Genomic DNA, 23,077 nt, shown 5'->3' with positions numbered 1-23,077 from the left:
AACACCTTCCAGCCACATTCAGACTTCATGTATTTAAGAATTTTTAAAAATTGGCTTGTGGCTGTAAGCCAATCTGCTGTGTTTGCAAGTAAACCCACCTACCCAGAAAAAAAGTATAAATTAATTGTAAATTGGTGTGGTCAAGAACATCCTGGAGAGTTAAAGTGGGTGGCAAGGAGCTTCTGAGGCAGCCCCATGTAGAGCAAATTGCAGTAATCTAAGTGACAAGGTGTTTGTCACTTTGCCAGGGTTTTCTTCTCCAGGAAAAGGTACAAAAGCTTCAGCAACTGAAGCTGGGTACAGCTCCTCTAACCACAATAGTAACCATGGATCTAGGATGACCCCCAAATTGGACAACTGCTGCTTCAGAGCTAGTATTGTCCTTCCAGAGTAACAAAAGCCACATAGTTTCTGCTGGGAATTCATCAGTTGAATCATTATTCCCTCCCCTCAATCATTATAGCTTCCAGATATAAAGTTAGGACTTCTGCTCCATCAAGGCTTGACCTGCTCCATCAAGGCTTGGTTTACTTTTTTTCAGTGGCTTCGTATGAATGTTAAATATTAGGGAATATATTTAGCAGAAAACATCTTCTCTAACAGATGTGTAAGACTCAATTTCATTGAGGGCCACATCAGGGCTATGGTTCATCTCGGGGGGAGGGCATGGACAACTGGGTGGGCATGGTCAGCTTGGCGTCACTCCCCAAACTGCTGGCATGTTTCCTTTCTGCATTGGGTAGATCATCCTGGAAAATGTAAGGGACCGGATCCAGCCACATTGCAGGCCCGCCGGCCTTGTGTTTGACACCCCTGTTCTATAGCATTCCACATTGCAGTAACCAATTATTCTCCAATTATCACTGACTGGAACCATCTACTCACCACTACAAAACAGTGCTCCCAGTTTTCAGCCTGGGATGATGATGTGGTGAGGAGCCAGAAGGATACTATTGTTGATAGTACTGAATACCACTGAAAGATTTCACAGAACAGGAGGGATAGAGTCATCCTATTGAAGCTTTGTTTCATCCTACCCACTAGTGCGACCATTACAGGGTCTGCATCATGCCCAAATCTGAATACTGACTGAAATGAACCCAAATAAACCACTTCCAGGATGCTTTGCAGTTGGAAAATCACTTTTTTAGAAGCTTCCCTAGAGGAAGAAGTTAGTTGATGAATGAATAATAATTGTTGCACCTGACTGATCCAGAAAGGTATCTTCAGGAGGAATCTACCCCAGCACCCTGAAGGAACCAGGAAGGACAGGGCTCCAGTTCACAAATGGCAGCACTCATACTGCCCAGTATCCTTTCTATTTTCTTAGGATTCACAGAACAAGAGAAATCCCACCAATATCATAGGGCTCTTCCTTGATTCTGCCCATGGAGAATCAAGATTTGAGTTATTCTATCAGCAAAACTCTCACAGCAACCCGTTACCAGGTTTTGCTGGTTCTGGGGTCTTACAAGGGGAACGGTATATTTATTATACTTGAAATAATTTTGTATTTTCCTGAAAAAAAATATTCACACTTGTGAAATTAAGAACTGGAGACCTGTATCTTATGCTTCTGAGATGCGACCTGTAGCACCTTTACAATGGATCACAGAAAATAATTAAAAACAATTAACATAGGAAATCAAGACCTAAGGGTCTTTTTTTCCACTTCTAAGAGCTAGGATATAAAAACTAAGTTTTCATTTGTGTTTTGCACAGTAAGTGTATAAACTTCATAAAGAGTTTAAAGACATTTATTATGTGTTTGTAGGTGCTCTAACTCTGTATGCGTCTCAACTTTTTCTGTGACTTCGTTTAAAGAAAGCTATTGCTTTACATCTCTCGTGTGGAAATAATCTTTGAGTTTGTAGAAAACCAAGCAGCTGTGCACCATACAGGTAGGTCTCGATTAGTGTAGACAATGAATCCCATGAAATGGTTGCATTATTCAAATTTGCTCTATTCAAACTGATATTTCTATGGGAAATAGAGTAATTGGTTCCAGCTTGATGGAAATAGGCAATTAAAAATGTTAAGCATAAATTTGTATATGGTTATTAATGAAATCCTGTATAATAGTAAAAGAGGAGAAACCCATATCTAAAGTGTACTTGTTATCTTCTGTATTCTGTTGTAGTTCTTCAAAATGGTCCTCCTCTTTTTTTGAAATTTCCTCAGCTGAAACTGCTTTTTCCCCAGTTTCCACACACAACAATTAGCATCTAAAACTTCAATTACAACCTACTGTATGTACATGGAGCAGCCTGCGAATCCAGTGTGTATGCATAGCTTCTGGAAAGGCCCCACACTTTTGGTTGTTAAATTGAGTACCATTATCTGCTTTGAAACGGCCTTCTTCCAAATATATTGTTTCCATAAATAATGGGTCATCTATATCACCCACATGTGCAAAGAACTGCCACTATTCTCCATCTAACAAGAGTGCATAAATCTCATTTAGATAAGTGGCATTTACATCACCAAGCAGCCTTTACATGATACACTGACCTTCCTAGGAGCAAAGATGTTAGGACATCTTACTTTTGAACTGGAACTCAGGACAGAATAAAGATTTCACAAATAATATATCAATTGAGAAACATACAGATGAAGCATGTGTTGGAATAATGCAGAAGTAGTATTGTAGTTACTACTTACTTATGGTACAGCAATATCATCTTGTTTGAGTTGATGTCTCTTGGGATTTGGGACATGGCTGTGAAGTTATTATACAACAATAATGACATTGTAGCTAATACTTTCAGACAGATGTTTGCATCAAGTTACCAGTGTTTGTAACTGATGTATTTCAGACAAAACTGATTTTTTTTCTTCAAAATTGATGTGAATTAAAATCATAGTGAAAGAGAAAAACTTGCTACACATGTTCAACAACTCGCTGATATATTCTTAAAAATAGCTCCGGTTTTAACCTGGACAAAGGCGCAGTAGCTGGGAATGTATATAATTTCTTTAGATTTATATTCTGCCTGTAATTTGTACAACTCAAGGAGGTGTAGGTAGTGTTCAGTAGTTCCAAGAAGACCACGTTGGGGAAGAATACATTATCTTCCCCCTCCCCCCGCTACTTAATATAATCTACACAGGCCTAGACTTTATCTTTGGAGTTGTGCCTGTGGCTCACCTGTGGCTACTACTGTATTTTAAAGATTTTAAAATTTTTAAAGAGGCAAATTTTTTAAAAAAGTTTTTGCACTCTGCAGACCTCCCTCCAAACAGCCCATTTTTTGTTAAAAAAAAAAAAGGGCATACATAGCCTTTAGGAGGCTTATAGAGTGCGCCTAGGGACTGGAGGGGGGCAAAAAACAGCCTGTTGTTCACTCATTTTTGCCCTCCCCAGCCCACCGGAGTACTATGGAAGCCTCCTAAAGTCTCTGCACAGCCATTTTTGCAAAGGGGGTGGGTTTCAGGAAGCCAAAAATGCTGTATTCAGTGTATAAGATGCACCCAGATTTTCAGCCTCTTTTTTCAGAGAAAAAGGTGTGTCTTAAAAGTCCAAAAAATACAGTAATTGGAATAAAAACAGCTAGTCCATGATGATACTTCACTTTGAAAATTCAATTAGTGTAAGTCGTTAGTTCTGCAGAAAGCTGATCTTGATTGATGTATTCCCCATATTAGTAAATTGGAATCAAAGCTTGAGCCTCTGAATTACACCAAAAATTAGTTATGGTTTACTACCCATTCCTTCAAAGGTGCAATTCACCCTTCCCCCCAACCTGATCTTGTCAAGATGTGCTTTGCCATAAGTGCCATATGTTGTGTTGTCAGTCCACTAATCTGTTCTCCTATACCTAATATTGGTGGCCCTTTTCATACTAATGGCTATAACCATTCATCCTAGCCATTTAAATCGTAAAATTTTCTAGTGCAACACTGGAATGAATTAAGCTGCCCATGGAATTCCATAGAATAAAGATCAAATTATTACCTCAGGAAAATACTTCAAAATAAATTGGTCACAGATACTAGAAGTTTTCTAGTATCCAAACTGTATTGGAATGGCTGGTGTAATTTTAGATATTTCATGTAGCTTACCAATAACCAGCATGGTGCAGTGATTAAACTGCTGGTCTAAGAGAGAGAGATCTGGGTTCAAATCCTTTGTAGGACTGAATAGTCAGTCATTCTTTTCCAGCCCTAAACAGCCTCAAGCTTTGGGATAAACCAGCTGAAAAACAACCCCCCTCCTCAAATCATATATTGATAGGCTGCATTGTAAGAAAATGTAGGACAAGTGGTAAGAATAGCAGCAAAACATATTTAATATTTGGTCAAATTTTTGGTGTATAATTATACATAATTAAATATTGAATTTAAAATCATGATATTGACTTTGAAATTTACAACAGTGAAGGAAACAGCTATTCTTTTAGAGACATACCCATAAATGTCCTGAGCATTGACCTAGGAAACTTCCATCAAGATGAATAAAGCATCGAGTAGTAATGTTAGGTTTCTGGTTTCTATTTCCATTCAGATTCAACAATACACCTCCCTCTGAAATACACAAATTGATTGAATAAAGAAATTCCTTTCCTTAAGGATACTGTGACATGCAGGTAGTCCTTATCTTATAATCATTCATTTAGTGACTGTTCGGAATTACAACAGCACTGAAAAAAGTGACTTATGACTTGTTTTTTCACTTTTACAATCATTGCAGCATTTGGTGATGTGATCAAAATCTGGATGCTTGGCAACTGGCTCATATTTATGACGGTTGCATTGTCCCAGGGTCATGTGATCACTGTTTGGGAACCTCTGACAAGCAAAGTCAATGGGGAAGCCAGATTCATTCAACAACTTGTGTTGCTTACTTAACCACTGCAGTGATTCACTTAACAAGTGTGTCAAGGAAGGTCATAAAATGAGGCAAAATTTACTTAAATGTCTGCCTAGTGAGATAAATTTTGGGCTCAATTGTGCTTGTACATCGAGGATTACCTGTACTAATCACACAAAGTGCATCTATTGTGTTTTTTAGTCTTCCTTTTTACAATGTTGTGGGGTTACACTGTCAGGAAAACAAATTGCAAAAAGTTTCCTTAAGGTCCAAAATTGTACGATGCTAAACATTAGCTGCTGAAATCCTGAACCATATTAGGAAGGAAGGAAGGAAGGAAGGAAGGAAGGAAGGAAGGAAGGAAGGAAGGAAGGAAGGAAGACAATCAGTTGGGAGACCTGAAAAGAATGGGTTAAGGATAGATTGTCATGGAGAAAATCTATGTGGTCACTAGGAGTCAAAGCAACTTCACAGCACATAATAAATCATTGTTTTCATAACGTTTATAATAAAGACAAACATGTAAAACCCCAGGCAAAGTTCCAGGTGGCCACTTGCAGTCCAGGAAACATGTCTTATTATTGTGCCCAAAGTTGAGTGCTGCTGTCTTACAGCCTTGTCTATGCAAACTGCTGCAAATGAAAAGTGTAATTAAGACCAGGGACTTGTTTCTGCACGTTGTCACCTTCCTTTTGAATAAAGTCAGACGATAAAGTTGCTCTTTTGTGAACCACCCATGGCTTCCAGAAGGCCGTCTAATGCATCAGTGGTTAAAAGCTGCATTAATTCTTTAGCTAGTCAGCCTGTAAATTTTGAATAAGATTGGGGTTGTTGAATTCAGAGATAAAAGCCTAATCAGAAGGTTTCTGGGTACCACTGGAACTTGCTTCCTTTCTGGTTCTGTTGTCAACTCACAAAGCATCCCTATGCTATGCTATGCTATGCTATGCTATGCTATGCTATGCTATACTAATACTATACCATACCATACCATACCATACCATACCAAGACGGCACAGTGGTTAGTGTGCAGGCTACTTCTGCTGCCTGCTGGATGCCTGCAATTTGGCAGTTCAAATCTCACCAGGCTCAAGGTTGACTCAGCTTTCCATCCTTCCGAGCTCAGTAAAATGAGGACTCTGATTGTTGGGGGCAATATGCTGACTCTGTATACAGCTTAGATAGGGCTGTAAAGCATTGTAAAGTGATATATAAGTCTAAGTGCTATTGCTATTGCTATACTGCTTTTTTCAGCATTATTGTTCTCTTTGATGACCAATTTTAAAGATGCTGGAAGGGGAGCATATACAGTTTGGGGCAGAAGAATGAGTGGAAACAAATGAGTTTTCAGTTCCTTTGTTTATTGGTATAATAAAGATAAGTCTCACAGTAGTTGTGCCTACTTTTGCTTCTAACTGTGACCCCTTTCCCCCTCTGAATTTTCCTAGAGAAATACCTGTTCACAATATAGATGCTATTATGGATGTAGCTACCATTTCATTCATTTAATGGGTTTGCACATTGTGATGAGCATGATTTGTTTAACAATGCTTTACTTTAAAAAAAAACACATTAATTGCATATTACATTACATAAATTACATTACTTAAATTTCCTTACTTGCATATTAATAAATCTTTATTATTTCCCTAAATATTTTCAAGCCTAAATGGTTCTTGTATATACAGGTAAGTCCTCGACTTACGATCACAATTGAGCCCAAAATTTATGTTGTTAAGTGAGACTTTAAGTGAGTTTTGCTCCATTTTGTGACCTTTCTTGCCACAATTGTTAAAAGCGAATCGCTGCAGTTGTTAAGTTAGAAACACAGTTGTTAAGTGAATCTGGATTCCCCATTGATTTTGCTTGTCAGAAGGTTGCAAAAGGGGATCACATGACCTTGGGACAAAGCAACAGTCATAAGTATGAGTCAGCTTGCCAAGCATCTGAAATTTTGATCACATGATCGTGAGGATGCTACAAAGGTGGTGTGAAAAAACCATCACATGTCACTTTTTTCAATGCTGTTGTAACTTTGAACAGTCACTAAATGAACTGCTGTAAGTTGAGGACTATCTGTATTTTTAGATAAAGATAATTCAATTCAACCAATTATTTTCACCTAGAAATGTGCTTACCTGTTCAGAAAAAAAGAGGCAAAGTGCTAGAAAACTTCCTAAGGGATAGAAGTAATTTGAGATGGGTTATGACCAACAAACTCCAAACAGATTTAGCAGCTTACACTTAAAAATCCCCCAATGAAATAAAAAGAACAAAAACATTACACAATCAGAGGAAACAAATACATCACACCAGAACAAACGTATAGGGCAACTATCTTTCCCATTTTTCCACCTTGGTGGACCAACGATAATGAAGGGGGTGGGGGAAGGATGGTTTTGCTTGCATGCTGCTTTCACAAATGCAGCTTAGTGCATGCGCATGCATGCTCACCCACCACTTCCACAGCTCGTCTGCAGCCTGGTAGAGAGAGAGCCTCAGGCCAGGGGTTGTGGACCCCTGCAATAAGGGTCTCAAAAACTACTGCCAAGCCTGACAGAACGGACATATTTTCAAGGATTTTCAGAATATCATCAGGGTGAGGAGCATGCAGATCTTGGGGAGGATGCTGTTGTGATGGAGAAGGGCCTGATAGACAAATTGTTTAATTGAAGGGACCCAAAATGTACCCACTTTGCCTACTTTTGTTGGGAAGACTAAAACTGTTGGAGAAAAGCAGGCCCTATGAAAGGCTTTTGGGGTAACCTGGACAAAAGTCTGTCTTGTCTAGCATTATGTTCCAGACTGATCAATGCTGGCTAGTGACAACTACACAGACAATATGCAGTGTGCCCTGCTGGAAATATGCAAAACCAAAGATGCAGAACCTAAGGAAAGGTTCTGTGAGCTTCAACAAACACAAAACTGCCTTGATTGTTACTGTGCTATGAAAGTTCATTCTTTGGCAGGAACAAATTGCCTCTCGGACTGTTTCTCACTGGTTTCTTCCCTATGAAAATTAGTTCCATATTGTTTGTACTGAGTGGTAATACATTTTCCCTGAAATATGCCCCAGTCTCTCTCTCTCTAACACAGATGATGGACTTAATCGGTGGAGGACCGGTAATGCAGAGCAGCATATTAAATGCATGCTGTTGGTGCTGCAATCCAAGCATTTTAACTTTATTTTTAATACATCTGTTTTGAATAAAAAGGAGTCACGAAATAGGGTCCTCGGAGAAGACTGTTGGATAGATGATTAATTGCCTACCTGCTGATTAAAGAGATTGGAGCTGCTGAAGTTATCTAAGCCATTTTCCATGGCTGTTACAATACATGGCAGCAAAACACCAGCTGGTCTTCTCTCTCTTCGAAGTACGAGTTGTGGACACCTGTTCTTTGCCCATCCCATTGTTTAGTCACTAGGTTCTTCTTCTGACCCTTGTGCCTTGGCACTTAGAAGCTTGCTGCTTGCTCTAAAAACAAATTTACAATGTAGATGTGCATATGTATTGTGGTAATCTTCAGGTGCTAATTTCAGAGCTGACTGTCTACACAGATAAATCTAACCAGACTTTCTCCACACTGGTTATCCTATCCCCATGATGGCGAACCTATGGCTTGCATACCAAAGGTGGCACGCAGAGCCCTCTATATGGGCACGCACACCATTGCCAGCTGCTCTTCTGGTTTCTGGCATGCCGGCCAGCTAGTCTTCATGGGCACTGGAGCACCAGAAAACAGCCTGAAAAATGGCCTGAAATACACCCCAAAAAACACCCCCAAAATAGGCATACACATGCCATCCAGCTGGTCTGTGGGCAACAGAAAATGGCCTGAAAAATAGCCACAAAATAGGCTGTTTTATGGGCCTTTTTTTTCAAACAGAACTTTTTTATTTTTCTTTAAAAAAAAAACACAAATATGTCATCATTTGTCAATCATTAAGACATTGAAGTACAGTTTTTTTTGTTGTGTGTACCCCTCCCTCCCTCCACCCCCCCAGCCCCCCTCCTCCTTCCCCCCCCCCGACTTCCCAGAACCCGTACACGGTATGGATTTTTAACTAACACAGTCTAAAATCTATTGAGAAAAAAGAAATAAAGAAATTAATGACATTCTAGATTGACCTTAGCTTCTTCTTACTGAACTGACTTTTAACAGTTTAAATCATTTCTGATCTTAAGCATAGGTTAACTGGAATTTCTTAGTCCCGTATTTATTTTGTATATAGTCAATCCATTTTTTCCAGTCTCGTTTATATCTCTCATTTGAATGATCTTTGAGATATGCCGATATTTTAGCTTATGGGCCTTTTTACGGGCCACAAATGGCCTAAAAACAGCCCGAAAAATGGCCCAAAACGGCTAAAACAATAGGCATGTATGTGTCAGTCAGCTGGTCTTCGGGTTGCCGGTGCTCCAGTGCCCATGAAGCGCATGCACATGCATGCACACACATTCTGGTTTGGGCACTTGATGCCAAAAAGTTTTGCCATCCCTATCCTATCCTTACCTCCCTTCTTTTCCTAAAGAGAAGAGGCATTTAGAACAGTACAGTTCTTGAGTTACAACAGTTCATTCTGTGACCATTCAAAGTTACAATGCCCCTAAAAGAAGTGACTTGCGACCATGTTTCACACTTGCGATCGTTGCAGCATCTCCATGGCTACATGATCAAAATTCAGATGCATGGCAACTGACTCATATTTATGACGGTTGCAGTGCCTCGGGGTCATGTGATCAGCTTCTGCAACCTTCTTGCAATGGGGAAACCAGATCCACCGAACCACCGTGTTACTAACTTAACAACTGCAGCGATTCACTTAAGAATTGTGGCAAGGAAGGTCGGAAAATGGGGCAAAATCCACTTAAATGTTTCACATAGCAACAGAAATTTTGGGCTCAGTTGTGGTCATAAGTCGAGGACTACCTTCATCAGAGCTTAGAAGTCCTTTCTATTTTTCCTGGTGTTGAATAAGAACAGGCCATCCCCAGTTTCTGGGGTATAATCATGGGGTAACTTGATCCCTGGGTATCTGTTGCTAAATGTAAATTTATGCTTAGGCAGCAGGTGAGAAGCCAGGTTGCTGCAGGTCTCTGAAAGAGTTCTATTTTGGGTGATTAGTAAACCGTGACCCGTCAAAAGCGCGGACGACAAAAGCGCGATCGACAAAATCGCGCCTTTGACGTCATCACAGCGCGACGAAAAAGATCGAAAAATTCAAATAAAAATTAATAAAAATTAAATTAAAGCAAGCCGATTCACATAAAGGTAAGGGTTAGGTTTAGGTTTAGGGTTAGGTTAAGGGTTAGGGTTAGCTTTAGAGCGTTAGCGTTAGGGTTAGGTTAAGGGTTAGCGTTAGGTTTTTCGTTACTTTAACGGTTAGGTTTAGGGTTAGGTTAAGAGTTAGGTTTAGGGTTAGGTTTAGGGTTAGGTTTGGGGGGCTTAGGGTAAGGTTTTTGCTTTATTTTTACATTTTTCGAACTTTTCCGTCGCGCTGTGATGACGTCACAGCGCGCTTTTGTCGAGCGCGATTTTGTCCTACGCGCTTTTGTGGTGGAACCTAGTAAACTATGGCTCCTGAAATATTGCAAAAATATGATAATTTGGATACAGTGGCGTCTCTGTCCTTTTTTGACTATAAAAGTCCAATGGACTCCAAGAAAATATTGGCAAGGTAAATATTTATCTTTGTTTTTTTTTGCAATTCCGCAACTCCAGTTAAGTTTTGTCATTCTGGGTGACTCCACGGAAAAAGAAACCAGCCTTCCACTTATACCCGTTACTGTTTAACAAAGACCTTTCAGCCAGTTTGGGTTAAAGTGGCAAGTTTGCCATCTTAATCAAAAAAGTGAAATGTCACCAGGGGGGTGACTCGTCTGATCAGGTTTGGACTAGTTTTAACGGGTTTGTTGCATGACTGCAAAATAACGAGATCAGGTCAGCCCAATCGCTTCTCTGCCAAAACAATATCCCATGGTGGCTTTTCAGTGTTAGCAATTGTGTGAAATCTCCCATCAGAATCCTTTGTGTGCTTTTATAGAGATGTAGGGTCTTCTATTTCTCTCTCATTTCTTACCCAGGCAAGTGTCCTTCAACAGCTCCTTCATCACCAGTTAACCTAGCAGGGGTTGCGATCAAATGTCATCATTCCATGCCATTGCACCCAGTGATTTGATGCAATTTATTTTTTATGACTCTATGTGGAGTTTCGAGGCTGCTTCAGAGTAAGGGGGGGGGGGAAACATGATGGGTGAGATAATGTAGCAAAATCCTTGTGCTATATTTCACGTGGGTTGATGTACACAGTTCTCTGCTCATCCCGTCCCCAGGGCAGGGAGTAACTTTCAGATATTTGGAAGATAGCATATATCTTTCTTATTTTTGGGGGGGCCTCAGTTAATGCAGGAATAGCCCATAGTTCAATATTACAGGATATGCTTTATGTACAGAGGTGTTCAGTTCCTCAAGTTCAGTTCCTAACTTCTCCAAGTCAGGGGATCAAGAAGCAGATGATAGGAAAGATCTTAGCCCGGGGCTCTGGAGAATTGCTGCCAGTCAAAGTAAATTACTCTTTTCCTGAATGGGGCCCCTCACAACTCTCCTATCTTCATTTGGTATAACCGATAGATGATGAAATCCAACATACCTACATAGACTAGGTTGAGAAAGGTTGGAGAAGGCAGTAGCAGGTGAAGCAGGCAAACAGGTTATCACACAGCACGGCCCTTGACTGAACACCTCTCTGGAGGCCTGGTTCACACAAAATATAAAAATATAAAGCACGATTTACCAATTAAAATGGTTGAGCTCACACATTATGTTAAGCAGAAACTATATATAGCAATAGCAATAGCAGTTAGACTTATATACCGCTTCATAGGGCTTTCAGCCCTCTCTAAGCGGTTTACAGAGTCAGCACATTGCCCCCAACAATCCGGGTCCTCATTTTACCCACCTCGGAAGGATGGAAGGCTGAGTCAACCCTGAGCCGGTGAGATTTGAACAGCCGAACTGCAGTCAGCTGAAGTAGCCTGCAGTGCTGCATTTAACCACTGTGCCACCTTGGTCTAACACATTAAATGATTAGGTGTGAAGTAGATTGCACAGAAACTGAGCTGGTGAAATGGTATGTATGTCTCTATGAATTAAGTAGTTCCAGTAGGTCATTGGTGAAATTAACGTAATCAATGACCTCTGTTGTGAAATGAAATTGGTACTGAGCTGTGAAATGTGTGTGAATTTCAGCCAATCCTCAAAACAAAGAAAAAAGAATGTGCAAATTAATGCACTAGATAATTAAAGATGGTAATGTGAGGGAGGAAAATGTAGGCATTTAGAAGGAAAAACCAAAGTATAGATTAGGCGAGACCTGGCTGAAAAACAGTAAGTGTGAGGGGCCTTGAAATCCTAGTGGATGATCACTTGAATATGAGCCAGCAGTGTGCAGCAGCAGCCAAAAAAGCTAATACAATCCTTGGTTGTATTAGCTTTTTTAAACAGAGGCATAGAATCAAAATCACATGAAGTGTTTTTTTTACCCCTTTATAAAACCTTAGTAAGAACCATACCTGGAATACTACGACTAATTTTGGTCACAACCCTACAAAAAAGATGTTGAGACTTTGGAAAAAGTTCAGAGAAGACCAACTAAGATGATAAAAAGGCCTGGAGACTAAAACACATGAAGAACGGTTGAAGGATTTGGGTTTGGCTAGTCTAGAGAAAAGAATATCTAGGGGTACATGATAGCAGCTTTCTAATATTTGAGGGGCTGCCACAAAGAAGAGTGGGGGTCAAATTATTCTCCAAAGCACCAGAGGGCAGGACAAGAAACAATGGTGAAAAGCAACCTGGAATTAAGGAGAAACTTCCTAACAGTGAGAACAATTAACCAACAGAAATTATGGGCGCTTCATCACTTGAGATTTTTAAGGAAACTGGACAACCTCTTGTTTGAAATGGTATAGAGTCTCCTGCATGAGCAGGGGGTTGGACTAGAAGACCACTAAGGTCCCCTCCAGCTCTATTCTAAAGGAGGGTAAAAGTGCATTGCTGTGTGTATGGTTGAAGGAGGAAAACAAGACTCCAGTGTTTTGAACAAAGCCTACTAACTGGATTAAAATATGTGAGTTCCTTGGATACCAAGAGGAAATCTTGCAATGTCTGAATTAAAGATAGCAACTGGCCAGGACTGAAAGAGTCAGTCTGTGAGAGCTGGATGCTTCTAAATTTGTTTTCAAGGCTGCCTTTATTTGCATGACCACTGCATGCTCAGTCCATGCTCAGAAGACATTCACTTCTGCACACTAATATTTATTTACAGATTACAATGTCCTAGCAAATCAATTTGCTATGTGTAAAAATTGGCTTTACACATGACAGTTTCTTCATTTGAGAATGGAAGCTGCAGACTTGATGCTTTCTGGGAACTACTCAGCTTCATCTTATTATCTTCAGTCACAACCTGAATTCTTACCAATAAATGTCTGTATCTATTTTGTCACTGAGGCAAGTTTCCTTTGAGAAAACAAACAGTGGACCTGTGTGTGCGTGGATATGTGTTGACAATCCATTGATCCTACCCATCATAGTGGAAATATAGTCCCTCAAGTGTAAATACAAACACCTCCTTTTTTAATTTGCCTAGGATTTGGAAGTAGTACAGGCGAGTGGTTTTAAAAACAACTCTAATCTTTTCAACACTTTTTTTACATTAACTGTTCGAGTGATTAATGTTAATAAGAAAATACTCTTGACCCATTTAACATTGGATAATATCCAGTGTTCAGCTGAAAAATGAAATACACACCAAACATTAAATCCTAAGCTTTCGGGCCAGTGAACTATACAAGTACATTTTAAATTATGAAATAATTATATGGCATTTAGCACTAATAATAGTATAAAATATTACTCAACCATGTTTACTGTCAGCATTAAGAAGGGCTATATGCTAAAAATACTATTATTAATTTAGTTACAATGGATAATTCACAGCACAATCCCATATGTGTCTCCAGAGAAATAAGTCGCTTAGCTTTTCTTTCTCCTCCTCCTTTTTGTAAAAATTCCTTGTGATGAAAATCCATTTGTGATAAACCAACATTTTGAGGTTAATATTTTATATGCCGTTTTGTGTTCCACTTTAATTTATTAATATTAATTTGTGAGAATAAAACATATTGATTTTTTTTTTCATAGTGCACAGTTTATCTTTAATTTTAAAAAGCAAATTATCAATAATTGAGATGGGAAAAAATCATTTTCAGCTGCAGTTAGGAAACAAAGAAAACAGTCAGAGGCTTTAAGATAAAGCCCAAGAATGTTATAAAGGAGGACATAATTTGCAGCATTTTAAAACATATGTAAACTTAAGGATGCTGAACTTATTCTGTGGGATTTGGTGATTACCCACCTTTTGACAGTTTTGTAAGATGCGTAAGTGATTTATAATTATTTGTTTCTTGTATGTTATATTGGGGACCTTGTGTTCAGTTTGCATCTAATATAGTTCCCTTCCCGTGCTTGAGTTTATGTATATTTTACCTTGTATGATTGACAGTGATTGAGCAATTTTTATGGAGTGCTTGCTCTTTATCTATCAGAAATGATGTATGTTGATAGTGCTGAAAAAGTAAACAATTTTACCTGCATCACAATTTTTGATAAACATGGATTCTTTTTATGCAATAAAGAAAGAAAAATGTATAGCTATAACAAAGTGTATTATTTGATTTTTTTTTCCTGCTTCAATCAGGTTTGTAACCCTGTCTGTTAAATGTATTCATCTAATCAAATGCCACACACGTATGGATAAATATTTCTAGATATCCAAAAATGAAACACTTTAATGGTGTTATGACATGAAAACAAACACTGACAATAAAGGCAACAAACTTTGGTCCCTATTGGACTTTTGCCTGGTACATTTCCCTTGCACAATATGTGATTTGTGATACAAAAATATATTTTCAAACTCCATCTGCATCTTAAAAATGTCAGACAGCTTGTTGCTTTCATGCACCACATCCCTGCCCACCCATGGCCCTGTTAGTTTGCACACTCCAAATGACATGTAAATGACCTTGTTTAATTTTTTTTTTGGGGGGGGGATACTTTAATTTTTGGTGGAATCAAAGTTATCTAAAATATACTTCTTTCCATGGGCATGCTGAAGAATTTATGACTGTAAGTTGCATTTGTAAATTCTTTCTCGATAGGAGGTTAAGCCCATAATGTATAAAACAGTGTTTTCTGATGTTTCAACTGCTGCTTATAAAACAAGATAATGCAGGTAATTAACCAAACCTGACACAGAGGAGGAAACACTCACTGCTAGATATCATTTTCAAACAAGCAGCGTTTTATTAAAAGCTTCCTTTCAGATTTGAACAACTGTTATTGCAGTTGCTCAGGTATATTGAAGTTAGTATTACAAAGTTGTACTTGCTGAATTATAACATGCTTTATTTGGTGCAAGAATACTTACAATCACTTGGATATGGAAAGTCAAAAAAATATTCACCTGTATCTGTAGCACCCACTTACAGTTTTGTTCCTTGGTGTTTTTTTGTAAAGGAAATAATATATTCATTAAAAGTGTTTTAGGAGAGTACAGTATTATGAACTAATCTTAAAACAATGGCATTGAAGGAATTACTCCCGTAAAACACATAGACAAACACATATGTATTAGCATGCTGGACTACAAGTGTAATGTTACATACAGAAATAGTTTTTATAGTTGTAATTCTTTTGGTTGTTTTCACTTTTACAATAGATAGGAATTTTTCTACATAAATTGTATGGAGATCTGCAAATATGCATTAATAGGGTCCCAATCTTCTAACCATTATTTACCTTAACACCAGTTCATTAGGAGGATTGTGTACATAATTTACAAAATCTAAATATTAGACCTGATGGGCAGTGGTTCCCTATTACAATTGACAGAGGGGTTCATGAGTCTTGTAATAGTGACAGTGGAATTTTTTACTTCCTGCCATGTCGGATGGATTTTAAATCCTTTAATGCATTAAATATAGGAACAATCTGTACTTTCTCACAAACATGTTAAGGTTTCCTCATTTTAAGTGAAGTGCTGGCAGTTTAATAGGCTGTTTTTAACTAGGTTTTTAAAAGTTGAAATTTGCCAGATGTCATTGGCTTGTTTGAGCCTTTATTCCCTTGGTAATAACCATGTGTGAAGCTTTTTTTTTTTTTAATGCTCTGTCCAGCCTTTGGACCCAGTGTTTCATTTATCAGCGCTGCTGCCTTATTCTGTACAAGACTAAAATTTGCTATTTATGTAATCTTGGCAGGGCAACAGATATTGTTGCTTTCTTAGGACTCTTTTTGCTATGCTGAGAGTAAAGATATATATCTTTCATCAAAGAAATACCAGTGGCGTTTTTTTTAAAAAAATGTTAAGAATCTCAATTTTTAAAAATAGAAAGCCCTTCACATCTAGTCATGGTTTTATTAATAGACAATGGATTCCCTTTGCTGAATATATGAATGATAGAGGCTCATAAAGCTTTGCTAGGGTTATTTTCCTCGCCGGCTGCTAGAGCATTATGTTTAATGAAGCATTAATTTAACTAATCTTACTGTCTTCTCTAAAAACAAACCACCAAATTCTGAACAACTGCTAGTGCAATCATGGGGGGGGGGGGATTTCTGAATTTGTTTTTAAGAGTGTAAAACGAGACGTCTTCTATCTTCCAGGCTTGTTAAAGTTGCACAGTATCAATTGCCATTGATAAAAAGCGACTCCAAGCCAACTTCCTGAGGGGACTCTGGGGGAAGGGTCATAATTTGTCATGACCTAGGCACGATTACTTGAATGTTGTTATTATTGGAGTAGAAGACCCTTAGGCTGTCATCCTTCCTGTTCAGCAGCCTTCCCCAACCCAGTGCTCTCCAGATGTGTAGTTCCAGAACCCAACCCCCATCACTCCTATGTCTTAGCTGGAAATGCGGGATTGCATGTTCAACACATCTAGAGGGCACATAATTAAGATAAATATACATACAGATATATATTTACATCTATATAGGAGTTGGATTCTCTAGCATGTTCCAAATTTTCTGCCTTCCTATTTTTTTCCTGCACAGCAAAGGGAATTGCAAAAAAAAAAAAAAAAAAAACCCAAACCCAATCTCAGACACCATGCTTTCCGAAGAATGATAAACAATGGAGTGAAGAAATTAAAATAAGCTGTATCACAACTGGAAATGTCAAGATGACATGTAGTTACTACATAAACACAAAGGAAATTTTGTACCTAAATGTAACCCGGTGACTTTTGAAGATATTAACAAAACTATTTGTTCGCTGAGAAGAGGATCTGAAGAATCCTTGTTCAATTTGAGGCTGTTGTGGAGTCTAATAAGTTCTGAATTAAACTTTGATAGCTGCCTCAGTTTGGTCATAAAACTACCTCTAGATAAGATTAGTGGTCTATTATACACTGTGGGTGGTCAGCCAGAAGCATGACTGCCACATGTGTTACAGGAGCAGAAATACATTGCATGCTTAGACTGGTGCAAGGAGGCGTATGGGTCTGACTCTGAGATCTCAAGACCTATGCTCCTGCATCTTCTCTATCATACTTTGGCTTTGCCAAACTGTACAATCACCTGGAAGGAAAGGATCAGAATGGCATTCATGTCTACGCACTCAGTGCTAGAGAGATGCATTTTCATACTTACTTTTTTGCCCAATATTTGACTGCAGTTAATCTGTCTACTCCAGAAGCCTTAGTAAAATATTTGAAGAAATAAGATAGTGTCTTGCCCATTTTCCATGTTGCCATGCTCTACAAATGGGATAGAACTTTACTTCCCAAATTTCTCATTGTAATGCTTATCAGAGATTGCATTGTGTTGAAATAATTTCACATTCCAGAGAACCATCAAGAAACTATCAATGTCCAGGATCAAGAAGGATACAATAGTAATAGATAATAATCCTTTGTTCACCACATATCAAACAGCCACACTCCTCCTAATCTTCTCAATCTGACAGCCCCCAAGCATGTAAGATTGCCTCTTATCATCAGTGCAAATGGCCCTTCCACATATTTGGAGACATCAGTCTGAAGAAGGTTGTCCTAGACTTTAAAACAATTTTGCTTGAGAATCCTTCTAGTTATGCATTAATACATTGAATAATGCTAGATTTGACAAACCCTTTCAATTAATATGAAAATAAACCTAGGCTGGTCCATTTTCTCCCACTTTTACTTGCATTTTAAATAATTTACTTTAAAATGCATTATCCATCTGGTTCAAACTATTGACCTCTGGATTAATAATTAGTGGGTAATGGAGTAGTATAATAAAATGGCTGCTTTGCATATGTATTCCAAATCACTATTTTTGCAACCATGTTTGTGTGCCATTACTTTTGATTCCATTTCTATTAAATTACATTTATTCTGCCTAGCCAAAATAGCCATTATGATGGTGGAAAACAGCAGAAAGGTTATAGTGTATTATTTGGCCTGTATAGAATAAAATGTATGCATTGCATTATATGCTGTGTGTATTATGGAGCCTGTATTCGGAATTTGTGACTAAGTAGGCTATGCAATTTTGCTTATCTGACTCGAAAGAAGCAAAACAAGACCCATCTGGCAGCTATCCGAGCAAGACTATATAACCCATTTTCTAGAGCTATCAAATATACATCATCTATGTAATTTATGTTTTGATATCATCAAATCTTGATTTTAAGTTTTCTTGAAGAGAAGCATTTTATTTTACAGAGAAACTAAAAATGTTTCTGAGGCACTCCTGGAGTGGAAGTTACCTTGTTCTTAAGGTGAATTGTTTCAAGGGAAGAAATTAATTCAGCTTGGTAGCTGCCATATTTATTCTTGCAAATAATGGTAGAAAATGAAATCATCTCTTCTTTAGTTCAATTTATTTAAAAGTATGTGACATAACTCTGGTTGAAAAAATTACAAACCTTTCAAAATGAATGGTTTATTCAGACCTAATCTCCATTTTTTTAATGTTATCAATAAAATAGTTGCTAGATGATTAGCTTCTTGGCTTCTCTCAACAGGTGTTTTTCCTGATAGAAATGCCTGATAGATGGTTAAAATAATTGTAAATCTTCCTCAGATGGGAAATTTATATATTCCTCCCAAATTGATTTTCTGTTTATCCCAATGTTTACTTTTGTGTTGTTTTCTTATCATTCTGTTCTTTTTAATCCAATACTTTGCTAAGCTACTACTTCAGTTAATTTAAAAATAAGAAAAAGACGTGACCAGGGTATGATAATTAGAAATTGTTTGCCTCAATTTAATGACACGCTAGCTAGCAGTTCCACAGAACTGAAAATGGAAGAACAAGTAGATTTTGACTCATTACCACAGTTGGGACCAGAACCTCTGTCACTAAATGATTAGTTATTAAGTGAGTTACACCTAATTTTATGACCTTTTTTTTGTTGTCATCATTAAGCGAATCCAATTTCTTCCATCCACTTTGCTTATCAGAAGCCACCTGGGAAGGTCACGCATGGCAGTCAAGTGGCCCCGAAACATTGCAAATCTCATAAATAAATACCAGTTGCCAAGTGCCCAATTTTGAACTTGGCCATAAATGCAAGGACCAATTCTGGGTCACTTTTTTCAGTGCTATCATAACTTTGAATGGCCATTAAAAAAAAATTCATAAGTCAAAGACTACCTGTAGCTCGTTCTTTGGTATGCAGATTCTTCGGCCTGTGCCTTGCTTCTTGATGGGACAATCATAGGTAATATTGGATATAGATAGAAGGTGTATTTTCATAGCGTTTCCTAGTTTTCTGAAAGGAGCAGTATCTAGGACCGTGATGGCGAACCCATGGCATGCGTGCCAGAGGTGACACATAGATTCCTCTCTGCTGGCACATGCGCCATTGCCCCAGGGGAGATCTCCATGGCGTTTCTTTTGTGAGCTTCTATTTCCCTGCAAACGACGAAACAGACGCTCATGAAAAAAAAAGATCTTACCTCTTGTAAGGTGTTGGGATGCCCTGCCTCCCGCCGGCAAACTAGTCTTGGGGTCTCTGCTGCGCATGCGTGCATGTCAGTGCTTGTGCATGCACATGTCTGCGCATGTGCATGTTTGCGTGCATGCCCATGTGTACTCACATTCATGCGCACATGCACGTCTTTCAGTTTGGGCATGCACACGCAAGCAGTTTGGGCACGCAGTGTCTAAAAGATTTGCCATCACTGATCTAGAATAATGTGGGCACATAGTAAGCGCAAGAGTGAAATTAAGACTTCTTTTTGATAGCCGAGCCCTTTTAATCAGCACAGACACTATATCAAAATAGTAATATGCTACTCGGGCCAGTGTCTATTTTTGTTCTGATCTACAAGAGAGGAGACTTCTGGCATTTTTGACTCATTTAGGATGGATTTGCTATTGACTAGCATAATCTGGCCTAACTTAATCCATGTTTTTGATTCCTCCACCTTTTGTCCTGAATTCCAAGCTGTTTTAGGGAGAAGGAGATATGTATATATACAGTTGAAAGAGTTCCACAAACTTCCTTGCACTTGGAAATCCCAATGAAGAAATTTCTTCCTGATTAGGGATAGGGTGTTTGGAACACACTTTCAGTCGTCTTCTCCTATCCCAGCCAACTTGAATGGCACCATCTGTGTCAGGGCAGCCCTTGTCCAATGGGTTGCACAGCTTCGTATCACTTGCCCATCTTTCCTCCAGTTGAATAAATATCTAATATGTGAGCTTTGGCACAATTTATAGCTTTGGAAGTAGTAGGCAGTAATTCTGGCAGTAATTCAAGAATTAATGTAGGGTCTAATATTAGCTTTATGGACACTGGGAAGAAGACATTTTTGATCATAACCTCGGGGATTCATTGGTGGGTCTCAAAATCCCAACCCCAGGGCTGGGAGGTCCCAAATATTTGGGATTGTGAGATGGAGTATTTCTTTTTGAACAAAAATAAAGAATTCAAAAACTGAATTATTCCCCACCCTGTCTTGGGATATTCACCCCCCCCCATTTTAGGTGTTAAGGCCTCCTTTTGCTTCTGAAACCCCAAAGGTTTACTTGATTTGGTTGGTTATTGCTCTTGGAAATCATGCAGCTAATTGTGATGTTCTCTGCATATTTTCAATTATGCTGTGCTTTACTTTTATTTTTACTTAGATGTTAATACCAGATATAGGGAGCAATGTCTGCCTCACTGGCATCCAGCATGCTCAGTGCTACTCTTGACCCTGTTCACCCTGCTCAAATTGCCACCTATACTCTGAATCATCCCATGGCAGCATCCAGGCCTTATGACAAAAAAAGATCAAGACACCAGTGCTCCTAAAATATCTGCCACAGTGTGCATCCCTACAGGGGAGATCTGCTTCTATGGTCTTAAGGTCAAAGCCCTCTTCCTTCTTCTTAATGGCTCCCAATTCACCAATGTGGGCAAACAACGTGGGAAGATGCGAGAGATGCCTTGAATTATTTCCTTCTGGACAGCTATAATTACAGTGACCATACATTCCTTATTATAAAGGACAGTCCTTTATACCAGAAAGCTGCCCTTTAGGTTTATTTAATTGAATGGTTTATCCATTCAATCATATGTTTCTTTTTCTCTTTCAGATTTTCCCCTTTTTCAAGATTGTCCTTTATTTTTTCCATGAAAAATGGTCAATGTGTCTATAATGTAGAGCAGTGGCCCCTAACCTCTGGGGCACCAGGGACCCATTCTGTGGAGAGAGACTTTTCCGCAGACCGGAGGGGGCTTGGTTTCATGTGCTGCCTGTATCCTGTGGATGGGACTTGTTTGCGCGGCCCTGTTTTAGGCATGCTGTAGCCTGATGCTGGTCCACAGACCAGTGGTTGGGGACTTCTGATGTAGAGGAGCCAAGGGAAAAATTAAGCAAATACGCAGCCATTATTAGTGACAAGGACATGGCTTAATTCCACACACACACACACCCAAGTCTATGGGAACAGCTATTTGTAAGGCAAAGATGTGATTGGCATTTTGCCCAATGGCCTCCCACTCAACAACTGATGACTTCGGAGATGTTTTAGACGTTCTGTGCATATCTTCTGTTAAATTAAGAAACTGAAGGCATGAAAGTGGTGTTAAGGATTTTGAATATTTTTTCCTTAATACAGATGCATGAGAGAGGTAGGGTAGGTTGGGGGGGTTCGTGCCTGCTGGATCAGTCCTCAGGGAGGGGCAGGGGGAAGAGAAATGGAGAATTATCTTCCTTGGGGGCTAAACATTTCTTGTAAGAGTCTGTCCATAGCATGATTTCCGGCCACAGAGAAGAGTGCAAAGCATCTGGAGAAAAGGAGACTTTCTTTACCAGCTTGTTTCCTGCAAGTTAAATTGGAAGACCTTGTCTGTGCAAATAGATTTCAAAATAGAGCCTGCCCTTTGACTGTGTCTGTAATTGCACAGCTCACACAGTGTTTTATTTGGCTGCCAAAGTAGTTAACCCCTAGAACTTAAAGGCTATGGATGGCGTGACCAGCACGGGTGTGCAGACATGACCATGTGAATGCCTTGTTGTTTAAATAAGCCTGCTTACGCCAGACTCTTCTTATAAATCTCAGGGTGGGTGTGAGACACACAAACACACGCACACACATCTAAGGTATAGATAAAGCTATTAGATATGCAGATAATGAGATTATAGTAGCTAACTTTCAAGAAAGAAAAAAAGTTATTTCATTGCTTTGATGTAACCAACATCTGTCAACAGGGTAAATTTGCTTTTCTTTAATTTCAAGAGCTCTTGTGCTTCCTTCTATGTCCAATCAGTTTAAGCTTCTGCCTGAGGCACTCCCTGTGTTGTTCTTTTCTTCCACCAATGTGCAGGTTATTGCATGTGAAATCTGAGCCTCACTTCTCTTGCACAGGTTACAAAGAGTTGCAAATAGCCTTTATCATTTATATGGCTTTCAAGCATATGTGCATTAATTCCTCTCTTCTATTTACACAGATTGTTGTGTCACTGAGCATTTTGGGACTTCCTTCATAAAATGTGTGTTATTTCTTATTTGTTGCAAGATTTGGTAACTTTATTTTTTAAAAAGTTGAATAGCTAACCAATTAAAATGTATATCTTCCAATTTAATTTGTTAGACTCCACAGTCATTCTGTTCTTTTTCAAATTTAAAATTGCCATACCTGTTGCAAATAATCTTATTTTTTCTAAAGAGGGAGAATTAATCAAGAAACCAGATTAAACTTGTGTGGGTAAATGT

At 38.7% G+C, this 23,077-nt stretch overlaps 1 protein-coding gene and 1 long non-coding RNA gene across 2 annotated transcripts in view; one reads left to right on the top strand and one right to left on the bottom strand.

Moving 5' to 3' along the window:
* Positions 1-23,077, bottom strand: part of LOC148049358 (uncharacterized) — an 80,965-nt gene that overhangs the window by 1,840 nt on the left and 56,048 nt on the right. Inside the window, exons 2-5 of the long non-coding RNA XR_015695902.1 lie at positions 11,463-11,566; positions 8,082-8,286; positions 6,949-6,986; positions 2,662-2,719 (exon numbers count right to left, since the gene is read on the bottom strand). This is a non-coding gene — a long non-coding RNA (uncharacterized LOC148049358). The remainder of the gene's footprint in view (positions 1-2,661; positions 2,720-6,948; positions 6,987-8,081; positions 8,287-11,462; positions 11,567-23,077) is intronic.
* The window catches only part of METAP1D (methionyl aminopeptidase type 1D, mitochondrial), an 80,553-nt gene that overhangs the window by 6,276 nt on the left and 51,200 nt on the right, over positions 1-23,077 (top strand). The window lies entirely within an intron of this gene.

Source organism: Thamnophis sirtalis, unplaced genomic scaffold, assembly GCF_051295495.1.
Source record: "Thamnophis sirtalis isolate CommonGarterSnake01/CBP01778 unplaced genomic scaffold, rThaSir2_p1.2 scaffold_1, whole genome shotgun sequence".
NCBI lineage: Eukaryota > Metazoa > Chordata > Lepidosauria > Squamata > Natricidae > Thamnophis > Thamnophis sirtalis.
This window is presented reverse-complemented; position numbering and strand designations above follow the sequence as displayed.